We start from the raw sequence: 27,327 nt of genomic DNA on the forward strand, positions 1-27,327 counted from the left end.
TTTCACTTCTTAATATACTTTTCGGATGCAATTCTACAGGTAGCCAACTATTGCTTCCAAAGAATAGTCATTTTTACGAGCTTTTACTATTTATTTATTTATTTCAAGTTTAAGTTTGTACAAGTCTCTAATGCGCCACATTGGTCGAAAAAATATAGACAGAAGAGAAAAATAAAAATATATACATTATATACACAGACGAAATATGTACATTATACATAATCATAATTATTTTGAATAAAAATACCAATAATTTAATTTTACTACCGACATCTATGTATAAATTTAAAGAATACAATATTAAAGCAAACTTCAAACGCGTCTAATGGTGCTTATGGACTAAACCAACGACGATTTTGGGCCAACTTTTTAACCAACAGTAGCGTACAAAATATCGAAATAAAAATTAAATTTTAAAATTGAAATTAAATATCAAAATCAAGCTAAAGAGCGAAATTGAGCTAAAATTAGATCATCGTTGATGTTTTGAATTACAACAATGTTTTGAATTACGACGAAACGCATTTAAAACCAGAGAAATATTATAATTTCTCTGCTTACGAGCGAAAAAAAAAATTGTTAAAGTCGTCACGAGATGTTACTGTATTTCCACATGGATGATCGATAAAAAAAAAACAATTCATAAAAAAACGCGGTGTCGGATGTCGGTGATTTGTCAAAGGGTTTTTTTTCTTTCGTCGAAATAAAATTAATAATCACACATTATCCGATAAATTTTACCTCTGAAATGATTTAATTACTTGATTTATTTCGACGAGAGAAACAATTGAAGAATAAAAAAATCCGTTTGATGTGACCGACAACACCCCGGGATAGCAAAAATCGTTGGATCACCCATACTAATACATGATATATTCTCAGTAACTGCGCATTACGGGGAAGTAAAAATAATAATTCTTTGATTTTTTTTCGATCTTAGTGCGTATCTTCGTAAGTCAAAACATCTTCGACAAACAAAAGTCGAGGATTACCCGTATGTGATTGTTGATGATCTAATTTTAGGTCAATCTCGAAAATTTATTTAAATTGTGCATGTTCTGTTTTAACTTTCAATATTTAATTTTAATTTTAATATAATGATTATAATTTTATTTTGATACTTGAATTTAATTTTAATATAATAATAATAGTTTTAATTTTGATATTTAATTTCAATTTTTAAATTTAATTTTTATTTCGATATTTTGTACGCTACTATTTTTTATTTCGATATTTTGTACGCTACTGGTTTTAAAAGTTGGCCTGTTCGTTGGCTTGGTGCGTACGCACCATATAACGATATTTTATCTCTATCGTAATGGCGGAGGATCCATTTACCTATGTATGTATATTGATGACCAAAATGAGCAATATGGCAAAGTATGAAAACGATTAGATAAGAGGCAAATTTTTTCCTGAATTGTAATCGTAAGTGAAACGTAAAGGAGGTTTGTAAAAAATCAACAGCATTATAATAATAGCAGATAAAGTAAAAATATCAAATAATAAGATACAAAGTAGGGAGTGTCTTGAATCTACAGCTAGCACCAATATATTATATAAGAACCAGCCGCAAATACAAAACATCCCTGCGAGGGCTAAATGGAAGAGATAAGATCAAAATTCCACTCATACATCACATTTAATTATGAAAATAATGATGAGAGCAGGCTACCAGATAAATAAGTTAAGATAATCTCCGATAACCTACGCTCATTATGATAGAAAGATATTGAAATGGCAAGAGGTGGGTCACGTAGCTAGGAGATCGGACGATCGATGGATGAAAGAAGTGCTCGAATGGTGACGAAGAGATTGTAAAATGGTGCAAAACAGGTACACAAGGGAGATGGATGAGAATTGCCCAAAATAAACGAATGGAAGTGTGTTGGGGAGGCTTTCATCCAGCAGAAGGTGGTGGATGACTAAAGGATGATGATATATGTGTGTATTAAATTTTAGCTATTTTGGTCTCCGTGACGGGCCCGAATGTGAAACGCCCGAAAACGCAAATATCGGAAGGCAAAGATCGAAAATCGAAAGATCTTAAGTGGAAAGATAAAAAAAGGGTGCATGGTAAACGGTACATACTCACTTAATTTGCGCGAACAAGAGGAACAGGCTTTTCCTCCCGTATTAATGTGCGCGCGCAGAATACGGGAGGAAAAGCCTGACAAACTAAGGTCTGGCCAACAGCGAGACTAGTGGGAATCGAACCCGTGACACCTTGCACGAAAGAATACGACACTCTCCACTAAACCCCGCTGCTGATATTATTATTTTTTTATTACATTTTATAGCAGGAAGGCCTTACAGGTAAACCCCAATACATCTTCCTGGCCAATTACAAACAATGCAGCATTTTTATTACACAAGTCGCTGAATTACAAGACACTGAAAAACTCGCAAGTTTACGAGACATCTATGAATTGTATATACATTTTATTGTACATTAATCATACTCAAATAGTGGTGACATAGTAGGTAGAAAAGTTTTTAGCCAATTTCATCGGGAACCGTTTCAACAATGAAATCAAAGAAATTGGCAAACTCTGATAGGAAATGATCGGCCTGGAGTCACAAATATCTAAGTCTGACCAGCAGCATTATAGATATACTGAGAATAAATTCTTTTCAATCAAGGTCAGCTCATTGGACCGAACCCGGTGCCTCTCGGTGTTAGGCAGAAGCTTAACGATCGAGCTATGCTGCTGGCTAAATCTACATACATATGTAGGTATAATTAATTAATACATTTTTAAAACTGATTTTAATGATGACCAAATTAATATTTAAGAGTTTGAAGAACGCAAAAATTGAACCGCCTGAACTCATTTGAAATTCAAAATGTTTTACTTTCAGTGATTTATTATCAACGATAAATCTGAACATGCATGATACATTTTATGGATATAGAAAACAATACATATCTAATATATACATAATTTCGAAAGAGACTTTGTATGTAAATATTGTTGGTTGGATAATAGTTGGGAACTTCCAAAATAAGTCAAAATTTCCATGACGACATGGGGACAGGGGGCACCGGGGGCGAAGGGCTGGGGGGGGGTGGCGCCAGGGGCGAAGGGCGCCGAGGGATAATATATAATTTCTAAAGTGACTTTGTAAGTTTGTAACTATAGTTGGTTGGAAATCGAAAAGAAGTCAGTTTCTATGACGATTCGATTGGTTGAATTTTTTTTTTCGATTAAAAAAAATGTAATAATAAAAAAACAAATGAATATTTACTATTACATAGATTCGCCATGTTTAAGCTGTTTATAATACAAATATTGAAAATACTGAGCGAAGCCGGTTAAAACAACTAGTCTACTATATAATTTCGAAAGAGACTTTGTATGTAAGTATTGTTGGTTGGAAAATGGTTGAGAACATCAAACTTTCAAGGTCAAAATTTCAATGACGACATGAGGACGGGGGGCGCCGGGGGCGAATGCCCCCGGGGAGCCACCGGATTCTGGTATAATATATAATACATCTAATATATAATTTCGAAAGAGCCTTTGTAAGTTTGTAACTATAGTTGGTTGGAAATCGAAACCAAGTCAGTTTCTATGACGATTCAATCGGTTGAATATATTTTTTTCGATTTAAATAAATTAAATAAAAAACAAATGAATATTTACTATTAGATTCGCCATGTTTAAGCTGTTTATATTATAAACACTGAGCGAAGCCGGGTAACACAACTAGTCTAATATATAATTTCGAAAGAGACTTTGTATGTAAGTATTGTTGTTTGGAAAATGGTTGAGAACTTCGAAAACAAGTCAAAATTTCCATGACCAGAAGGGGACGGGAGCCGGGGGGCGCCGGGGGCGAATGCCCCCGGGGGAGCCGCCTGATTCTGGTATAATATATAATACATTTAATACATAGCAAGCAGCATAGCTCGGTCGTTAAGCTTCTGCTTAGCGTCGAGAGGCGCCGGGTTCGATCCCAGGGCCGGGCCTCGAGTGAAAATGAATTTTTCAGAGTATGCTGTTGGTCAGACCTGGATTTGTGACTCCAGGTTGATCGTTTCCTATCAGAGTTTGCCAATTTTCTCTGATTTCATTGTTGAAACGGTTCCCGGAAAAAAATTGGCTAAAAATCCTTCCCATACAATAATGTCACCTATAATTTGTGATTGATTAATGTGCAATAAATAAGTTTGTGTACAATTTGATAGATGTCTCATTGATTTGCGAGTTTTTCAGTGTCTCGTAATTCAGAGACTTATATAAGTCACTGAATTACGAGAAGTAAGAAGCCGGGTAAAACAACTAGTTATACTATAAAATGAGGATAAATTATGAAATGACCATACATACATATGTGGACGTGTGTGTTATCTATTATCTGTAATCCTTATGTGTATAGCTAACTTACATACATATATACATATGTATACACTTGTATTATATCTGCGGAGAGACGTGTCGGTGCAGAACGGTGTTCACACATCCGGCTCAGTGTTGGTACGCGCGCGAAGCGAAAGAGACGTGCCGTTTTCCCTCGCGAAAATTCGCAATCGAGTTTTCCGCAACGTCCGCGACGCTCGTGCATTTTATCTATAATATATTGTTGGACAGTAAGAGGGGGGGTGGGGAAAGTATCACTTTATCAAAGGGGTGCTATCGAGTGTTCAAGGCCGAGGAAAACGTTCGGGATTTTCCGGGAAAACTATGAGGATCGGGAAAAACAACTGTTGCGTCTGGTTGCAGTAGAAAGTGAAATCGACGATTTCCACTTCATCAGTTCATGGTGAGACGAATTTATTGTTGTTATTATTATTTTTTGATTAATTTCCTGGTATATTAGTCAGTTGCATGTTCTGATTAGTTTACACATTTTTTATTTTTTATTTTCCTTAATGTTTTTCTTTTATTTTTTGTTATTTGAATTGTTTAGTTTTGAGTAGATTTTTTTTCCATGAATGGTTCGTAATGTTGTAAGTGTTTTGCAGATTATTTAGGATTTTAATTGTGAAAAGTTAATTAATATTAATTAGACAATGTATGAAAGAAACGGCTGAAATATATTATTTATTAAATACTAGTGGTTTTACCCGGCTTCACCCGGTATTTGTAATTTAAACCGCTTAAACATGGGTAATCTAATGGTGTAAATATTTTATTAAATTTATTTGAATAGTTTTATTTTGATTAGATTTTTTCCATGAATGGTTCGTAATGTTGTAAGTGTTTTGCAGATTATTTAGGATTTTAAGTGTGAAAAGTTAATTAATATTAATTAGACAATGTATGAAAGAAACGGCTGAAATATATTATTTATTAAATACTAGTGGTGTTACCCGGCTTCGCTCGGTATTTGTAATATTAACCGCTTAAACGTGGTTAATCTAATTGTATAAACATTTTATTAAATTTTTTTGAATAGTTTTATTGAGTCATTTTTTCCAAAATGGTTCCTAATGTAGTAAGTGTTTTGCAGATTATTTAGGATTTTAATTGAGAAAATTTAATTAATATTAATTAGACAGTGTATGAAAGAAACGGCTGAAATATATTATTTATTAAATACTAGTGGTTTTACCCGGCTTCGCCCGGTATTTGTAATTTAAACCGCTTAAACATGGGTAATCTAATGGTGTAAATATTTTATTAAATTTATTTGAATAGTTTTATTTTGATTAGATTTTTTCCATGAATGGTTCGTAATGTTGTAAGTGTTTTGCAGATTATTTAGGATTTTAAGTGTGAAAAGTTAATTAATATTAATTAGACAATGTATGAAAGAAACGGCTGAAATATATTATTTATTAAATACTAGTGGTGTTACCCGGCTTCGCTCGGTATTTGTAATATTAACCGCTTAAACGTGGTTAATCTAATTGTATAAACATTTTATTAAATTTTTTTGAATAGTTTTATTGAGTCATTTTTTCCAAAATGGTTCCTAATGTAGTAAGTGTTTTGCAGATTATTTAGGATTTTAATTGAGAAAATTTAATTAATATTAATTAGACAGTGTATGAAAGAAACGGCTGAAATATATTATTTATTAAATACTAGTGGTTTTACCCGGCTTCGCCCGGTATTTGTAATTTAAACCGCTTAAACATGGGTAATCTAATGGTGTAAATATTTTATTAAATTTATTTGAATAGTTTTATTTTGATTAGATTTTTTCCATGAATGGTTCGTAATGTTGTAAGTGTTTTGCAGATTATTTAGGATTTTAAGTGTGAAAAGTTAATTAATATTAATTAGACAATGTATGAAAGAAACGGCTGAAATATATTATTTATTAAATACTAGTGGTGTTACCCGGCTTCGCTCGGTATTTGTAATATTAACCGCTTAAACGTGGTTAATCTAATTGTATAAACATTTTATTAAATTTTTTTGAATAGTTTTATTGAGTCATTTTTTCCAAAATGGTTCCTAATGTAGTAAGTGTTTTGCAGATTATTTAGGATTTTAATTGAGAAAATTTAATTAATATTAATTAGACAGTGTATGAAAGAAACGGCTGAAATATATTATTTATTAAATACTAGTGGTTTTACCCGGCTTCGCCCGGTATTTGTAATTTAAACCGCTTAAACATGGGTAATCTAATGGTGTAAATATTTTATTAAATTTATTTGAATAGTTTTATTTTGATTAGATTTTTTCCATGAATGGTTCGTAATGTTGTAAGTGTTTTGCAGATTATTTAGGATTTTAAGTGTGAAAAGTTAATTAATATTAATTAGACAATGTATGAAAGAAACGGCTGAAATATATTATTTATTAAATACTAGTGGTGTTACCCGGCTTCGCTCGGTATTTGTAATATTAACCGCTTAAACGTGGTTAATCTAATTGTATAAACATTTTATTAAATTTTTTTGAATAGTTTTATTGAGTCATTTTTTCCAAAATGGTTCCTAATGTAGTAAGTGTTTTGCAGATTATTTAGGATTTTAATTGAGAAAATTTAATTAATATTAATTAGACAGTGTATGAAAGAAACGGCTGAAATATATTATTTATTAAATACTAGTGGTTTTACCCGGCTTCGCCCGGTATTTGTAATTTAAACCGCTTAAACATGGGTAATCTAATGGTGTAAATATTTTATTAAATTTATTTGAATAGTTTTATTTTGATTAGATTTTTTCCATGAATGGTTCGTAATGTTGTAAGTGTTTTGCAGATTATTTAGGATTTTAAGTGTGAAAAGTTAATTAATATTAATTAGACAGTGTATGAAAGAAACGGCTGAAATATATTATTTATTAAATACTAGTGGTTTTACCCGGCTTCGCCCGGTATTTGTAATTTAAACCGCTTAAACATGGGTAATCTAATAGTATAAACATTTTATTAAATTTATTTGAATAGTTTTATTTTGATTAGATTTTTTCCATGAATGGTTCGTAATGTAGTAAATGTTTTGCAGATTATTTAGGATTTTAATAGTGAAAAATTAATTAATATTAATTAGACAATGTATGAAAGAAATGGCTGAAATATATTATTTATTAAATACTAGTGGTGTTACCCGGCTTCGCCCGGTGTTTGTAATATAAATCGCTTAAACATGGCTAATCTAATAGTATAAACATTTGAATAGTTTTATTTTATTTAAATTTATTTGAATGTTCATTTGTTTTTTTATTAAATTTAACGTCACGGATTCTACCACCCAAACCTTACATACTTACATACAAAGTTTCTTTCGAAATTACATATATGTATATTAGATTATTTTTTCAATATTGGATTAATCTTAACCATATTAATGCGATCAATTATTAAATAATATATTTTGATATTCTGGTCAAAATTTAATTCTGACCATATAAATAAATTTTATGTGTGTATTGAATTAGTTTTTTTTTTCAGTATTTTTGTTTTTAAATAAATGGTCAATTTATTATAAACATATTTTATATATTTATTATTTAAAAATTTAATTGTAGAATAAGTTTAACAAGATTAATTATTTCATTATATTGATGATATTTCAAGCAATAATTATTATCACGTTAATTTGAATACGAATAAATTCTAAACTTTTCATTATAAAAATCAACGCATATCTTAAACTTTATATTGATTACTTTGGGATAAAATTTGACTTCCTCGCAAAAGTTTTGCAAACTCGATTAATTAAGCATTAATTACACAAACAGCCCTACTTTTTATGCGGAACATACGAACACTCTAAAATTAAGAAAATTACCATAAAATTGAGCAAATTGAATACGAAGATAAGTAAACGATACTTATATAAATTACATGAAACGAGCTGCATGAAAATTTATACAGTCATAAATGATTTTGGTAATATATGTATGTATACATATGTATATACCAGAACCCAAGGGGTTTGCACATACTTTTCCTAAATGAAAAAATGTTAAGAACCTCTAGCATAAATCAAATTTCAACTCTGCGGGGTATTAACTTTTCTTGAGTGTGTAAATTCGCAATTTTATCCAATACTTCGCGCTCAACTCTCAGGGGATGGGACTTTATGAAGCTGTAATAAATATTTTCAGCGTGTCGGAGAGCGATAGATTTGCTTTATTTTTCGAACATAACACGGTGGATATATTGTTATTATTACCTATAATTAAGAGTGGTGATAGTTTAATGAATTTGGATCGATCCATCAATCGAGTTGAATGGTAGAAAATTGAAAATACAATAAACGGTTGGACTTTATAGACGTAACACAATGGAAAGGGGTTGTTTGTCAATTGGAAATATCCCCGGGGACCCACTTACCGTTCGAAAAACCCCACTTCGGCCATATTATTCCACCAATTACCAGTCGGGGATATTGAATTTTTATAGTTCCTATCGACGTAAAAATCGATCCTATCTTAATTTGCCGTTTGACGGGTCCACTAATATTAAAAGGACTCGTAAAGTTCACGTTAATTTCCCGCAAATCGTATCGAGGAAGAAAAATAATTGAATCGAGACGTTCGTTGGGATAATTGGGATGAAACTGTCGAGATATATATATTTAATTATACTTGGCGTCGCAAAGTATATACCTACATATATACATATACATATACTCAATAAATTGGATTTTTATTTGTTTGTTACGATGACTGCGAAAAATGCACTGAAGGTGATTTATTTTTATTTTTATAGATAAACAGTCTCTCTAAAGACAAATAAAAAACATAGATAAAGTAATAAGAAAAGCTGAGTACTCTTATGGTTCATTTTTTACTTTATCTATGTATGTTCGTAGTAACAATATATAGAAGTTTTGTGATCATGCGAAAATTCCAACTCGAGATTTTGACTGATTCGATCACTGATCACGTTTTCATGATCTAGAATTATTTTACTACCGCCATCTATGTATAAAACAAAAGACTACCACCCAGTCACCCAGATTTAAAATTTGGAAACTTAAATCGCGTCTTAAACGATATTTTATCTCTATCGTAATGGCAGAGGATCCATTTACTTATATTGATGACCAAAATGAGCAATATGGCAAAGTATGAAAACGATCGGATAAGAGGCAAATTTTTTCCTGAATTGTAATCGTAAGTGAAATGTAAAGGAGGTTTGTAAAAAAATGTGGGTTTGTGTCTATGTATTTTGGGGATTTTTCGAACACCGTTAGTCCTATCGAATTGAAACTTATTATCAGTTACTGAAATTCTTATCGATACGATGTTAAATGTTTTCAATTTTTTAAGTTGACCGGAAATGGTACTTGCCCTCTTTTTGTCCTCTTTTTTTTAATTCAATTATCTCCCAAACCACTAACCAAATCAGACTGAATTTTTTTACATGTAATAGAAATTATAAATATAATGCTGTTATATTTTTTGAATATTTTTACCTCAACCGGAAGTAGTACTTTTACTCTAAAGAATCGAGGTTGTTTATGTTTTTTCTCAGAAACTTTTTGGTTTCTTAAACTGAAATTTTATATCTAGAAGTTTAAGCTTAATACCAAGTTATGTATAAAATTTGGTAAGCATCCGCCAGCCAGAGGTGGCAGTTTATTCTTGTTCGATTTTTCTTCCATTATTTGTTTCGATCCCTTAAACATGTGTGCTCTTCACAAAAAAATTCAAGTATAATTCTTGTATCAATGTGATGAAAATAAAAAAAATCACTAAATTTAATAAACTGGAAATGGGATTTTCCCTTTTAGAAAAGTCAAATATGTGGTGACCATGATTTTTCAAGAATAAATAATTTAAGTATAATTCTTGTATCAATGTAATGAAACTAAAATAAAATCAGTAAATTTAATAAGCCGGAAGTGAGATTTTTTCCTCTTAGAAGAGTCAAAAATATTGTGACCACGATTCTTTCCATACCACTGAATGTATCAAGCTGAAAATTTATATTTGTATTCTTTATGTACTAACTTAGAGTTGATAAGGTTTTGGTCAGAATTCGTAAACCGAAAGTAGTAATTTTTTTTAAAACAATATTTCATTATTTTATTTTGACCTTTGAAACTATTTTTATTTTCTTGATATTTAATGTGTATAATATTTATAGAGATTTTAAGTAAAAAAAAAAATTGAACAAGACCCGACAGCCGGAAGCTGAATTTTTGTCTTGTGTAAGTTTCCTTACATTTGCGCTCAATTAGTATCAAAAATGCTCTCATAACCGGTATGTTTGAACCTATGTTTAATTATCGAATTTTGGTTTGGGGCCCTTTTATATTTCTCAAATACATAAATAAAGTCACGGGTTGGTCACACCTGAATTTTTTACTTTTATTTATGTACGTATACGATCGGAATTGCCCAGCGATGCTCGAACGATTGAAATCGGAATGAAAAAAATGAGATTATGACCAAATTTGTTGGTTCTAAATTTGAAGCTGTAGCACTTAATTTTTGTCATGCTTTTTACTCAAGCATTTATCTTTCTTTGTCTTCTCTTAAAGTAATAAAAAATAGGTGAAACAATATTTTTAAAAATGAACCGCGAGTAATCTTTTTATGAACGATTTTTTTTCAGTTCAGAAACGACTTGGAAATTTGAAGGTTGTCGATTAACAATGAGAGCTAAAATTAGATTAGATCACTCTTCATATTATCTATTGTTTTAATGAACTAGCAAATATACTCGGCGTCGCCCAAGTGTATAACAATACGCCGTTAAAACCAAAGATTATATAAATACGCATAAGCAATTGAACATTGGCTGTTATTGAATATTAATTTAGAATTGGGCGACGCCTAGCAGTATGCAAATATATTTTAAATCATAAAGAATACGATGTTGTGTTTTGATTTTAAAATAAAATACACAGAAAATTTTGAAATTTGAATACATTCATAATAGTTTTATTTTATATAAATTTATTTGAATACTCGTTTGTTTTTTTTTTTATTAAATTGACTGTTACTTACAAATAAACATATATACTAAGTCTCTTTCGAAATTATATATTAGATGTATGGTGATTTGATTTATAATTATACGCCACATATGAAGCTTCACAATCGAGCCGAGCAACGCCTGGTAGTATTTGCCAGCTGGAATGTGTATGAATACAATTCCGAACGTACCCAGATGTCGTACACTAGAATCTGATTATGCGATTTGGCTCAATCGTCGTTTTTCCGTTTCAGCGCACTTTACAGAGCTTTTCAGCGTAGAAAGCATTCGATATAATTTCACCTGAATTGTATGCAAAGCAGAAGAAGAAGAAGAGAAGGAAATAAAGCCAAAAAGGAGTCCCAATAAACGAGAGGCGAATGATTTAATCGATGCGATCCTTATAAGATCCAGCTTTGGGTTGTTGAACTGCTTTGAATCACCCACGCCAGGTACCTTTTGTGTGTGTGTGTTTTTTTTGGGGTTTTGGACATTAAAGAACATAAAGATCTCTTTGATGTGTTTTCGAAATATAAAAAAGTGCGGTCGTAAAGTTTGTATGTATCTTTGACGTCAGTAGTTGTTCGAGTTTTTCATTCGCGCGATGGTTAATGCATTATAAACGTATATATATTTTCATATATATTTTCATCTACAGGTGGGGTTCGTTAGTCGCGTCGCGTTGCGTGCCCTCGACTATTGTTGGGTTCTGTTTATTAGGTTTAATATGTAGTTTTGTCGCCACACCTATGTAGATTCGATGTGTTACTTACTAGCGAAACAATGGTGGCGGAAGCTCGCCATTATAAAGTGTAAAAGGTTCTAATTAGATCAGACAAGTCGTTGTTTTTTTTTTTTATATTTTTGGTTGAAGGTACCAGCAGCGTGGTCTAGTCAGAGAAATTTTAAAATAATAATAGAAGTGGCTTTAAGGTCTGACCGCACTATGCGGCAACCGAACGATACGACCCAACACAACAGTACGCGACTAAATATTGTTTGTATGAAATTGTATGAGACATAACGCACTACGCGACAGCCGCATGACGTAGAACGACACCTTGCGTCAAAGTTGACTTGAAGGTGTCGTTTGCGACGTGACGCAAGTGTCGTTGAGTGGGGGTTGCCTTACGACAATTATTCTCCTTCTTCATATCGTGACTTTGAAATAGCATGTAGCCATAATCTTTTGGTTTTTCTCGACTGTTCTTCTTCCTCGCATATCAAAGATACTATTATATAATACTATAATACTGAACGAATGATTGACATAATTTACTGTGTAGTGTCGCATTGATGTCGTTCATGTGCGGTTTACCTAATATTGTCGCACACTGTTGTGAAGTGTCGGATCGTTCGTTTGACGCATAGTGCGGTCAGGCCATTAGGCGTTATATTGTTGTCAAGTGACGATTGTCCATAGACATTGCTAAATAATTTTAGCATCAGTCGTATTTGATGCTTGGTGGTCAACGTACATATGTATGTATGTCCGATAAAAACTTCTCTGGGCAAAGGCAATGGGCATGTGCATCGTTAAAAATTGCACAATGCATTCAAAAACACACAATAAACAACATGGAATACATTTTTATAAGTATTTGATCATTTAAGTAACATATTATTCAATTAACATCGTATTCATCGTCCGCATTCTACATAAACTTTCAGGGGTGGCACCAGAGAAATGTAAAAAATATTTTTAAATAAATGTAAAAACTTTCTCTTGGTGGCGCTGAATACTCAATTATGTATATTAATGACCAATTATTTGAGTTTAATTAATATAAACATCGTTCATTTTATATTATACATATTTTTGTTGAAACATTACACGTTAATTTAAGAGTTTCCAAGGACAGACAAATAATAAAAATGTGGATAAAAATAATCCGCCAACTGAGAAAATACACGGATTGGCCACCAACGCCCAACACTACCATATACTCAAATTGGGTCTACCTCACTGCACCGAAAGTGAAAAGGTCGAAAAAGCAAATATCGGAAGGCAAAGATCGAAACTCGAAAGATCAAAAAAAAAGTGTGCATGGTAAACGGTACTATGTATATATGTATAATATATACACATATATACATAGTACCGTTTATAGTGACATGCGGTGAAATTATCTCTCTTTTTGTCATACGGCCTTGTTTAATGTGCGCGCGCAGGATACGTGAGGAAAAGCCTGATCCTCTTGCAAATTAAGTGAGGATGTACGACGGGGGAGAGAGAGTTTTACCGCACGCCACTGATATATATACTGACCGTTTTTCATATGTATGCATGGTAAACAAACATTTTCGACTTTTTCACTGTCGACTTTTTTACAGTCACCCACTCATCAAAATAAAACTTTAATTTCTGTAGTGAATATGTGATGACCCTGATTGTATTGCGTGCATTTTAGCGTAGTTATGGAGACGTACCGCGTAATATTGAAACAATGTACTTATTCGTAAAGGCGTTTTTATTAATATAACATTTCTCTGGGTCTAGTGGTGAGTTTTGCATTTTTTCGTGCAATGTGTCACGGGTTCGATTCCCACTAGAGTCTCGTTGTTGGCCAGACTTTGGTTTGTCGAGGTCAACTTTCGTCTCGCCAGATTTCTCTCCATAGATGAAACATCCACAGATGTCTCTGTGGATGTTTATTGAATGTAAAAATTCGTATTGTTACATGAAAAATGTTATTGATCGTATTGTATACGATGTTTGTAATGTCTGACCACAGATGTCATGTATTGTTTCGATTTACATGTGTATGTATTTAATATATGTAATATATAATTTCTCGAGTCTTAATCTGTTTAGCATACTCGCCGCTTTGGAGCAATCTGTTAGGCGAGTGTGCATGATTAATTGAAAATAAAATAAAATAAAAGGGATTTGAAGCTGAAAAGTACTACAAATGAAAGATAAAATACCCGACTATAGATTCCAATATTTATTTTGAACAGGAAATTGACATATTTTGAGACATCGACCGAATAACACCAAGATATAGAAAAATCGCGCGATTTAAAAACACATATATCCCCGAATCTCAAGTCAATCAACATTTTTTATTACCAGATTCGTGTTCACTGGGCATCGATCTATAAAAAAGTCATATCTCGTCTCTGAACCATTTTTCGTGTCGAACAGTGTATTATGAAATATTATAAATAAAGATTTATAAACTGTCCAATATACCTATATAAATCACTAGATAACATGCATTTGATGTAATCGACAAAATAAAAAAATTTCACATTAAACGTGAATCACTGTTATTTACAGCACATTGTCTTTCAGGAGCTGAAGTGTTTACTATCAATAGTGATTGTTTGATGACTTGTATGGGTTTTGTCGAAAACAGAGCTTATTTAAATCCATTCCATTCAATTTAGAATATAGAAATAATAAAATAGTCTTATTGATTGCTTATAAACGATATCGTATAATTGTGGCCAGATACAAAGATTTTTAATGTTCATTAATAAATTATGCACTGGTTGGACACCCTTTATTTCTGTATTTGAAGAGTGACAGAAAGCACTGCTTATTGCTAAGCTATTTATATTCTGTTCTGAAATTCATTTCATCTAAAATTTCAATAAATTTCCGATCCGAGTTCGTTCATTAAAAGGATCACGAGTTTCGCTGTATTTGCACGAAACTTACAGTTCGAAAGCAAATATCCATACGCACGTGCTCGAAATGCTTTATCGAGAAAAAATTTACAGTTCGCATATAAAATAAAGTAAAAAATGATAATCAAAGCCAGACTAATAAAGCGTTCTCGGAATTTTCGCGAGAAACACGATTTCAATTCGTTTTTTCGACAGAACTCTCTCCGAATAAGGACACGGGTCGAATTTACATACCGATCCGAGACTGAAGTTCTTAAACTGATTTATAATTACTATAACTTATATATATATATATATATATATACGGACCTGTTTATGATTCACCGAAACTCGTAAACAAAGAGTTTGCTTTTCGCACGAACGATTCTACGAAACCAAGTAAGTGTCGTGGGTCATAAAGAATTATGTTGAACATTTTTCGATGTCACAATTATTATTATCAAGTCTCCGGTCGTTTTAAGCTGGGGCCGAGGTCCTAACGATGATCCCTATTGAGGGTTTCGATTTAAAGTGATCTCACGACATATTTGCGAATGCTATAATTCGGATTGTTTGGAAATTTAACGAGCCAAAGGTTAAGTCCCTTAGGAACCGGTTCAATTTGATATTTGCAAAGCGTTTGATGAAATTCGGAAATTGTGTCTCAAATTGGTCTTTTAGGCTTTCGGGATTTGCACCAATATTGTCACAAAGCACGTTGCGAAATTTGTATGTGTGTGTGTGTGTGTGTGTGTGAGTCAATTTTGAAAGGATTAATTAATCTGTGTATTTGTGTTTTGAATGAAGCAAATGATGAACGTTGGAGAAATTTGATTCGAATCATTTTTTCAAAGAACGTTAGGTATGAATTTAAGCCCTTATTGTTGTCAATTCGTTAGGGAATTCCCGTCTTTTCGATGGTCCAGTTTGGTCCTTATAATAATCCTTTCTTGACGTTTATATAAGATTTTTGACGTAATTACATATAATATTCAATTAAAAAAAGGTTTTTTATACAGCAAACTGTTATTGAAAAGGTTGTTATTATTGTTGTTAATTAATTATTTTTCATTACATTTCAGAATATTAAATTTTAATTTGAGCAGTCAAATTTAGCATTTTGTTTGTTATTCAAACATAATTATCGATTCTATCGTATCGAGTACGATTATGATAATGAGATTTATCTCCCAAATTGTTCAAATTATAAGAAATTATAAATCTTATATAATAACACTTTTTAAATACATACATATATTACCCTAACCGAAAGGAGTACTTTGGTTAGGGTAATATATGAGTTTTTTATTTTTGTCTCAGAAAATAAGTGTATTGAACTGAAATTCCATATTTAGAAGTTTAAGTTTAATATCAAGTTATATGTATATTAAATTTAGTGTACACGGATCAAACCGGAAATGGCAGTTTACTCTTGTCGATATTTCTTCCACTATTTTTTTAGATCCTTTAAATACGAAAAAAATCAAGTATAATTCTTTTATCAATGTTATGTAAAAAAAAAATCCGTCATCCATCAAATTTCATTGGCCGGAAGTTGGATTTTTCCCTCTTAGAAAAGTCAAAAATGTTGTGACCACACGATTTGGCCACATCCCTGAACGTATCAAGTTGAAAATTAATATTTGTATTCTTTATGAACTTACTTAGAGTTAATGAGGTTTTGGTTTCAATTCAGAAACTGGAAGTAATAATTTTTTTTAAAACAATATTTCATTATTTTATTTTCACCTTTGAAATTATTTATATCTTCTTGATATTTTATGTTTGTAATATATATAGTGATCTTAAGTAACAACAAAAATTTGAACAAAATCCTACAACCGGAAGTAGAACTTTTGTCTTTTGCGAGTTTCCCTACATTTGCGCTCAATTTGTATCGAAAATGCTCTCATAGCCAATTTTATACTTTTTATATTTCTCAAATACATATGTATAAGTCGTGGGATGGTCAAATAAATGAAAGTATTTATGGCACTTAATGATGAATTTTCAGTTATACTATACGAATCGAATTAATCTATATAAAAAGCGATAAATATTCATTGAAAATGCGACACCAATAAGCTTAAAACTCTTTCGACCCCTTTCCCTTTGATCGGTTGCAAATATTGAACCTTTTGTAATTGAAAAATTAACAAAAGAAAGAGACGGAAAGCACTTGACCCAGCGTCTTTCAGATTCTGACATAATTCGGATTCATATATACATACATAAGCGTCGCAGGGGAAAATTTTGCGGAAAACTTGAATTTTTCACATACGATAAGTCAAATGATCGAAAATTCCGACCCGGGCTATTTCAGTAATAAAACACAAAAGCGAAGATAGAAGGCCAAGAATTTCGATTTTCTAACATATTTATATTATGGGAAAAACTACATGTATGTATGTACGTTGCAAGTGAGCTCTACATAGCTTCGATTGGTTTAAAATGTATCTTTTTTTTTTCGTACGACGATGAATTTTAATATTGGCTACATTGAAAAAGAAATTGCTCAGCGTTGCCCCAAATTTTTATATATTTTACTATAAATTGTATTTTTAATAACCCATTTATAATATGATACCGAGCGAATTCTGTCCCAAGCATGTCGTGTATTGTATTATTATATATATATAGGAATAGTGGTTCTTTTGAAATATGTACATGTGTATATATGATGTTTGGGATAGCTTTGACGCTCAATCCTTCCATTGATAAAAAGGATTTTATTCATTGGATTGCTTTTCTTAATGCAAACATACCGCGTGATCCGACACGGATACGTTTCAGCACATTCCTTCTGAAAAAATTCTTCCGGGGTCGGTATTTTAGGCTTTGTAGCCTCGACGAGGTTTGCATGCCGTGAAAAATTGTTCAAATACATATTTCATGTACAAAAAACAAATGTATTATGCGGGTATTTTTTTTTTTAGTCCACTAGCATGTTTGCGTTCATGTCTTACAGAGATAATTAATTCATAGTTGCATTATTATATATGTATATACATACATACGTGTTGGGTCATTCTACGAGCAATTTTACATATCATTTTCCAGAACGGAAACTAATTAAAGGCAATTATATTAGTGGCGATAAGCGCCATGAGAATGTGCTAAAAACTAATCGAGTTGAATAGAAGTTGGCAGTCTACATACGTGTTTATTGGGTTGTTACAGTCAATAGGTAGTCTGACTTTGGGATGGTTAAGGTTTAAACGCAAAATACATACCTTCTGAATGAGAAGTAATTTTTGCTAAATGTGTACATTGGATAACTTGCAAAGTATCATAATATATTTTTGATAATTGTTGTTATGAATTTATACGTGAAATTAATGTATTTTTTTTCAAATCATTAAATTTGCTTTAATATTGTAACGTAGGGATTAGGTAATCGATTCTCGTAAATAACTGGTTATTATTTTTTTTATTTTCAATAAGTATTTCTTAATCAAAAATAAAATACCATCTTTATTCAATATGTTCAATTAGTAAAATGCATGCAAGAAATGTTTTTTCGGATGTTTGACAAGGCTTAGTGTAGAATATGAGCTTGAGGGGCCACTGTTCGAAGAAGAGTATCTTCAAAAATCATCATACGTATGTACATATGGCCAGCATTATGGCTTAATTGTGCGTGTATGTATGCTTAGCACCAAGTGATCAGTGGGTTCGATCCGCCATACTGCTGGTCAGATTTGGGGGTATTTGTTACTCCTGTTTCTTATCAGAGTTTGCCAATTTTATCTGATCATTGTTGAAACGGTTCCTCAAAATTGGCAAAAAATCATCTTTCCTGTTGTCACAAATCTTCTGTATTTATTGTGTGTATAATTTGTAAAAATTATGTACAAAATCTAAATACATAGATGTCTCAATGGATTAATTATGTAATTAATTGTTATTTCGTGTTCTTCAGCTTCTGGATATACATACAGTGATTTATGTAATAATAAAATGCTGCATTGTTTGTAACAAATTGTACTTAAGTTTCTGGATTTCACGAAAGGGAATACCGCTATATATGTACATACATTTCGGGTCTGGGCGTAGTTTATTTTAAGACCCATCTTTAAGATCAATCAATTTTTGATTTAATAATCTTTTAACCAATTATAAATATGTACATTAAATTAATATTAAATTGTTTTTTTTTTAATATATGTATACATATATACAATACGGCATAAGGCATAAGAAATATTGGAAAATGATAAATATTATACTATAAGAAAACTCCAGGGCACGGCAGCTCTGCTACAAATTACCACATGTTGTGAATTCATGGCAAAAGCGTGGCAAATTAAAAAAGTCATATTTTAATTTCAAGAATTATTATTATACCTATATACATACATATATGGAATGAATATATTTTGTTTTTATTTAAGAAAATTCTTATTGCTAGAATCTTAATGCGGAAAGCATTGGTTGTATCACAATGTGTTTATCTTTTTGAACAAATACAAAAGCAGCGAATTCTTTATATACTATTTTCTAGTTATATATAGGCTGTTATTAAAAAAATAAACACCCAACCTATTCACTATCCCATAAAAATTGCGCGTTTTCAAAGAGTGTGTAGTTAAAAAGCTTTTAAATTTAGTTTTATGATTCACATCCATATGAAAAACGAACATACATATTCATGTACGAACATATGTATCTATAGACTGCCGATGTGCATAAAATTGATTTTTGTTCATATATTTTTTTATGTATAACAATTTCAAGCATACCCAGCTTTTCTCAATTTAATAATAGATCAGTAAATCACCTTATTTTATGCCCAGTCTATTGCACATTCATATAATTAAAAATTCACTTCATCTAATCTATAATTTGGAAAGAGACTTTGTATGTATCCTTGGTCGTCGTCGTCGTCGTCGTCTTCTTCGTCGTCCGTAGATCGGTGACGTCATCGAACACGTGATTCGTTTTTTTTTTTTTCGATCCATGGGCGCCGATTTGTTTTTTTCGATTCAATGGATTCACCCCCGCGGGGGCGCAAGGCGAGTAGCTTCATGGGGCCACAAGGGGCGCAGCCCCGTGGGACCCCGAAGGGGGCCCGGGGGGCCCGGGGGGCGCAGCTTTATGGGGCACAGCCTTATCGGCCGCAGCCTTATGGGGCGCAGTCTTATGGGGCCCAGCCTTAGGGGCGCAGTCTTATGGGGCGCCGCCTTATGGAGCTTAGCCGCATGGGGCCTCGAAGGGGGCGCAGCCTCATGGGGCGCAGCCTCATGGGGCGCAGCCCCATGGGGCCCCAAAGGGGGCGCAGCCCGATGGGGCCCCAAAGGGGGCGCAGCCTCATGGGGCGCCGCCTTATGGGGCGCCGCCTTATGGAGCTTAGCCGCATGGGGCCCCGAAGGGGGCGCAGCCTCCTGGGGCGCAGCCCCATGGGGCCCCGAAGGGGGCGCAGCCTTATGAGGCGAAGCCCTAAACGGCAACTGATCATGGGGGCGAAGCCCTTGACGGCATTTAATCATGGGGCCGCGGAGGGGCGAAGCCCTAATAGGCATTAACTAAGGGGGGCGAAGCCCTAGACGGCAATTAATCATGGGGGCGCGGAGGGGCGAAGCCCTAAAAGGCAACTGATCATGGGGGCGAAGCCTTAGACGGCATTTAATCATGGGGGCGCGGAGGGGCGAAGCCCTAAAAGGCATTAATTAAGGGGGGCGAAGCCCTAGACGGCATTCTATCATGGGGGCGCGGAGGGGCGAAGCCCTAATAGGCATTAACTAAGGGAGGCGAAGCCCTAGACGGCAATTAATCATGGGGGCGCGGAGGGGCGAAGCCCTAAAAGGCAACTGATCATGGGGGCGAAGCCTTAGACGGCATTTAATCATGGGGTTGCGGAGGGGCGAAGCCCTAAAAGGCATTAACTAAGGGGGGCGAAGCCCTAGACGGCATTTTAATCATGGGGGCGCGGAGGGGCGAAGCCCTAAAAGGCAACTGATCATGGGGGCGAAGCCTTAGACGGCATTTAATCATGGGGGCGCGGAGGGGCGAAGCCCTAAAAGGCATTAACTATGGGGGGCGAAGCCCTAGACGGCATTTAATCATGGGGTTGCGGAGGGGCGAAGCCCTAAAAGGCATTAACTAGGGGGGGCGAAGCCCTAAACGGCAATTAATCTTGGGGGCGTGGAGGGGCGAAGCCCTAAAAGGCATTAACTAAGGGGGGCGAAGCCCTAGACGGCATTTAATCATGGGGGCGCGGTGGGGCGAAGCCCTAAAAGGCAACTGCTCATGGGGGCGAAGCCCTAGACGGCATTTAATCATTGGGGCGCGGAGGGGCGAAGCCTTAAAGGCATCAGCTAAGGGGGGCGAAGCCCTAAACGGCAATTGCTCATGGGGGCGTGGAGGGGCGAAGCCCTAGAAGGCAAAGGCTCAGGGGGGCGCCGAGGGCGAAGCCCTAGAAGGCAAAAAAAAATTCGATTTTTTTTTTTGATTTTTTTTTAATTTTTTTTAAATTTTTTTTTTTGATTTTTTTTTTCAAATTTTTAAATTTTTTTTTAAATTTTTTTTTAAATTTTTTTTTAGCTTAGTCATGTTTAAGCGGTTTATATTATAAATACTGAGCGAAGCCGGGTAATACAGCTAGTTACCTATATTCATGAATTATTTAAACGATGGTTGATCCAAATGATCACCGTGTTTTTTTATTTTTAAGATTCAATATTGGTATTTACTTTTGATGACTTGCTGAGGTGTGGCACTGTCTTGTTGAAGCCAGAACTGATTTATGCACATCCAATTTATATCATAATGATTATCTGTGTACACTTGAATGATCGCATTAAAGTTAAATCGGTCGTATGAACAATATTGTATACCACGTACATGGGTCTACGTGACGAGCCAGAATGTTAAATTACAGAAAACACAAATATCGGAAGGCAAAGATCGAAAATCGAAAGATATTAAGTTGAAAGATCAAAAAAAAAAGGGTGCATGGTAAACGGTACATACTCACTTAATTTGCGCGAGTAGGGTACAACAGGAACAAGAGGAACAGGCTTTTCCTCCCGTATTCTGCGCGCGCACATTAATACGGGAGGAAAAGCCTGTTCCTCTTGTTCCTGTTGTATCCTGCTCGCGCAAATTAAGTGAGTATGTACCGTTTACCATGTACCCTTTTTTATCTTTCGACTTAAGATCTTTCGATTTTCGGTCTTTGTCTTCCGATATTTGCGTTTCTGTAATTTAACATTCTGGCTCGTCACGGAGACCGCACGTACATATGTATATACATAATTGTCGTAAATCAAACTTTGAAGCACGATAAAGATTTCCGATGTTCACTCATAAAATATGTATCGTATTAAAAAAACTTCCATATAACCGTTGGATACATTTTATGGCTTTTTTGTTATTTTATATGTATACATACTTGGGCGATGCCGGGTATATGTACCCTGGGCCGACGAGAGGGGGGGGGGAAGGGTATGCAAATAACCCGGGCCCGGCCTTCGAAAGAGGCCTGTGGCTCCCGTAAATAATATGGACATTTTTAGCAAAAGTATAAAAGCATTATTCGGCCTTTTACTCTTAGGGTTTTTTGGACCCTTAGCAAAATGGTATAACTGTTTTCAAGTAACGGATTTTACCTACTTACGGCATGATAAAATTTAGGGAAAGATCCGTTCTGTTGTTCAGAATGGTCAGTTCCCTCGTTACAATATCCAAAACAAATTTGTAAAATAACCCTTGACCCATTCAAGCAGGTAACATGCGGACAGTTAAAAGTACGAGATTAGTGCATTTTTACATCGATAATAAAGATAAAATCTTTCACATTTACCTATTTGAAACTTTTAACTTAAAATTGCAAATGTGATGCACGTGCTATTCCTAGAATAATTCAACAGAAATATAATAATAAATGATTTATTTTAACCGTTAAAAGTATCCGTTTGTCTTTCGACTTTATGAAAATACGTTATTCAAACATGTTAAAATTTTGCTGTATAATTGCGAACGTTAGACTGGATTTAGAATATTTCAAATCATAGTTAGTTTTTAAATTAATAATATTTGTCGTTTACTTGTGTGTTGATTATTTTTGTATGTTGATTATTTTAACCCATAATGAACATGTATCAATCTGAAGTACATATACATATATGTATATGTATAAAGAGACATTTTAAAAAGCATCACAGAAAAAAATCATCCCAAATTCAATACATTATTACCTACTATGTAATATAATAAGTTGATATTTTACGGTTTTTTATGTTATGTCCGGATTTTCTCTCTACGGCCCTGTATATACCTAGTGGTATTTTAATAAAAATATGCACTCACTCGTTAATAATACTATAGTTATTATATACACCGACATTCGTTGACCCTCTACGATAAAATCTCAACGTCGTGAATTTACACGACTCAAAAGCTCCGGGAATAATCCACACGTTCTCAACCGAAGATGCATCCCATTGTTCCCTCGGCATAATACCGCTCTGGATTCGCACAATAGTCGTCTTGACAACCGCTGCAACTCCAAAGCAAGGACGAGGGATGTGTACATACTATGTATGTATGCAGTTCGAACAATAGAATCTGTGACGGTTAAGAGTGTTATGACCAACATGTACGTGAGTGTGCGAGTGTGAGTGGTGCGTGACGACAGCTCGGTGCAGTTTCCACTTCCGGTCGGGGAAAACCTTTTGCGATTTTCCCGCGCGTCGACAGAGGTGTGAAAATATCGATTCGCTGTATATAATATATACAAACATATGTGTTGACTGCGAGTCGCATGTTTGTTAACCCTCTCGATTGCTAATCATACAGACGCCTCACGTTAACAACTTGCACGTATCGCGACCATTAATTACGCACACTATCAAACGTATGATACGACGATCGATTTCCTCTCCCACTCTTTCTGTCTCTGTCTTTTTCTGTGTCTTTTTTTTTGTTTTTTTTTTTTTGTATTTACTTCGTAGGGATCGGATTATGGTGTGTTGAACTATGTGGTGTGTAAAGATGTATATGTACATATACATATGTATGTACGTAGATATTGTGTGAAGGTCTTAGGCCATTTTAGTTTTCAGCGCTCCATATGACAACAAATTCTATTTTCATTTTTTTTTTGCCCTTTTTATTTTATTTTATTTATTTATAAACAGTTAAGTTATAGTGACATTACATACATATGTATTCCAGGGCGTTACTATAGCCAGGCGTATATATACACGAAAAAGCAAAATATACGAAATAAAAATTAAATATCAAAATTTAATAAGTTGTAAATAAAAATAAAGTACGAAAATAGTGTAAAATAAATATCAAAAATAATAGAAAAAATAAAATGAAATATGAACATTTAAATGCGAGAACACATTTATGATCTCAAATTAAGCTAGATTTTTGAGCTCTTTTTCCTATTGTGCTGTACATTAACATTAGAATAATATAATACTATGATTACTAACCAAATTAAGTTAAAATTGTAAAATAGAAAATGATCAGTAGATCAGTAGCTATTAAAATAGATATAAGATGTATTGTGAACATAATTTCGTAATAATAAAAATCATTTAAAAATCAAAATCAAATTAAGCAATTCCTCAACCAGATATTTAATCAGCATATTGTATATTGAAAAAATCTAAGTTAACCCTTTGAATGCTGACCAACGCTGATCGGCGTTTTGCCAACAAGTCCATGGGCCTGAAAAACGGCGATAGGCGTTGTATTTTATGCATGTATAAAGTAAACAAGAATACTACTGCCTAAGCCTTTCCAGGTAGTATTGAACATGGATCGTTTAATCCATGGCGTTCATTTGTCAACGTTTATAAAGACTTGTTTACACCGGAATTTTTGAATTTATTACCATATCAGAATTTCAAGATGGAAATCACTAGCTGCTGAGTATTTTTGATTGTGGCTTGGCATTTAGATTGTGAGCATTACATTTTAACAACAATGAAGAAGATGGAACTCGTTTTGGAAGTATACATTCATTAATAGACCTTTTTTGCTTATTTTATATTTTTGCAAGATATAATAGAGAGTCTAAATACACCTTTACAAAACTCTAAATCCTCGGCGCTAGTTATCTAGGGTTTGTTTGGATTAGATGCAATTTTTATACATGCTTTCTATTGGATTTCTAAATAATTCTAGTTGGAAATGTTGGCGAAATTTTCAGCGTGGCGGGCTTTCAACAGAAAAGACGTCAGCACTCAAGGGGATATCAGAAATATGGTTGAAGAGCTTGATGCCCGAGCAACAGGCGACGAAAATATAAAATTAGTACAGGAGAGGAAAAGATAAGAACAAACTGCGGCATCTAATGTACTTAATGAGTTGGCTGGGAACATTTGAAAAAATTGAGGATCGCTCATGAAAACAACCAGTAATTTATAAAATATATACAATATACCTATGTATATAAATGTAGGAAATGAGACTCGTTGGGTGGTTTAAAACACTGTTTACTACTTGGAGACCCGCAACGACCTAAGCGTCACATTACATGGTACCAAATTCATTCTACTCGAGCGTACCAATTTGATCATTAATACATGCATTCTTCTGGGTCAGGAGTCCCCAACCTTTTTGCGAAAGGTTCCAGTTTGGAATTTCAATGCATGTAATGTTGGTGAGCCGTATGAAAAAAAATCGGTGCCACTTTAGTATGCGGTCTACCTTAGCATGCGGTCTATCTTTGAATCACAGTCGACTATTTTTGTTTATTTGTATTGTAGCAACGACCGGTTTATTATAATTTTTGTTTTTTATAGGGCCAACCCTAACTTAACCTAACCTGACCCATAAATAAATAGGTGTTGGCACTCAACACAAAACCATACGCGCACACAACATAAAACCGTGTTCCACTAGTACGAGTTTTTAGCTCGAAATTTTACCGATTTAAAATTAAGCACACTTCCAATTAACCATTTTAAACGAAAAAAAAATAGTATGGCTAGAACACTATTCCAATAAACATGTTTCAATAGAAAATACTCAATATAAAATAGTATTAACAGTGGGAAAAAATCCCAAGTGAAAATACGTACTTTTGACTTTTGATTTGAACTGAATGACTACTTAGAGAGATTTGAAAGCTGAAAAGTACTACAAATGAAAGATAAAATACCCGACTATAGATTTCAATATTCATTTTGAACAGAAAATTTACAGATTTTGAGACACCAAGATATAGAAAAATCGCACGATTTAAAAAACACACATATATCTCGATTTCGAGCCAAACAACATTTTTTATTACCATATTCGTGTTTACTGGGCATAGATCAATAAGAAAAGTCATATCTCGTCTCTGAACCATTTTTCGTGTCGAACAGTGTAATTTGTGCATAAGGAATTTATACCTAATTTTGCATAAAAATTTTTGAAAAGACGTTCTGTATCAAAATTCTGTAAAAGTTATTTGCATTGCCACCATCGTGAACGTGATTTTTTATGATTTTCGAAAGTTTTTTTCTAGATTAAACACATCTTTATATTCACCCTTATTATGTAAACGGGGTAATTTCATATTAAAAAATCTTTCGTGGGATGTTTTTTCACATAGTAAAGTAAAAAAAAAGTTCTGAAACTTTGTTCAGCGTACTTTAAACGTCAGTATTTCCAGTCCATTACCAATGTTTCTAAAACATGTAACACACTCGTAGACCAAATCAATCAGGAAAACGTTTAAAATGTTGTCATAAATCGGAGGGAATGAATGTGAAAATGATAATTAATTGCTATTGTACTCCATTCAAATGTCTTTCAATTCAAGTTCATTTGCTACATATTTATTATTTATTGGAAAGGTGACGTATATAAAAGTCTCAGATAATGATTTCTGACTCTAATGAAGATAATGTGATTTTGCCCGTGAAAAAATCGACTGATTGAATATTTCTATTGGTTAATTTTTAGAATTTCATCATGTTTTTTAAAATTACGGTAAATTATTCACCAAATTTGAAAATTACTGTGAATTTTCATTACTTAATAGCAATAATTAAGCCGTGAGATGCTTTATAGAGGAATATCTTGAGATTTGGATTTATATTTCAAAAAATTTAAAGCACTGTTATTTAAAATGTACCTTCAAGTATTTTTTAAAAAGAGAAATTACCAATAAATAGCAATAGCAGTATACATTTTCAATTTATGTACATATAAACTGATGTCATCGCGGTGCTTTACAGTGCTGTTTGTTTATTATTGTACCTATAATATCGTAAATATGTACATATGTAACTTGTAAATTTTCGTTGTATTCGCGTAGGCAAAGGTGGTATATTATTTATTGCAAAATTTACGTGAAGTCAAGGTTGATATTAAATGCATCTGCGAAATTGCAAAATTTGCCGGAATCATCAAATATGCT

General features: G+C 33.4%; 1 protein-coding gene across 1 annotated transcript in view; it reads left to right on the forward strand.

Annotated features, from left to right (window-relative positions):
- Positions 1 to 4,474: 4,474 nt before the first annotated feature.
- LOC143916329 (adenylate cyclase type 8-like) overlaps positions 4,475 to 27,327 on the forward strand; it is a 79,862-nt gene continuing 57,009 nt past the window's right edge. The window contains exon 1 of the mRNA XM_077437359.1: positions 4,475 to 4,767. The gene's annotated coding sequence lies outside the window, so the exon portion shown is untranslated. The remainder of the gene's footprint in view (positions 4,768 to 27,327) is intronic.

This window comes from Arctopsyche grandis, chromosome 9, assembly GCF_051622035.1.
Source record: "Arctopsyche grandis isolate Sample6627 chromosome 9, ASM5162203v2, whole genome shotgun sequence".
In the NCBI taxonomy this organism is placed as follows: domain Eukaryota; kingdom Metazoa; phylum Arthropoda; class Insecta; order Trichoptera; family Hydropsychidae; genus Arctopsyche; species Arctopsyche grandis.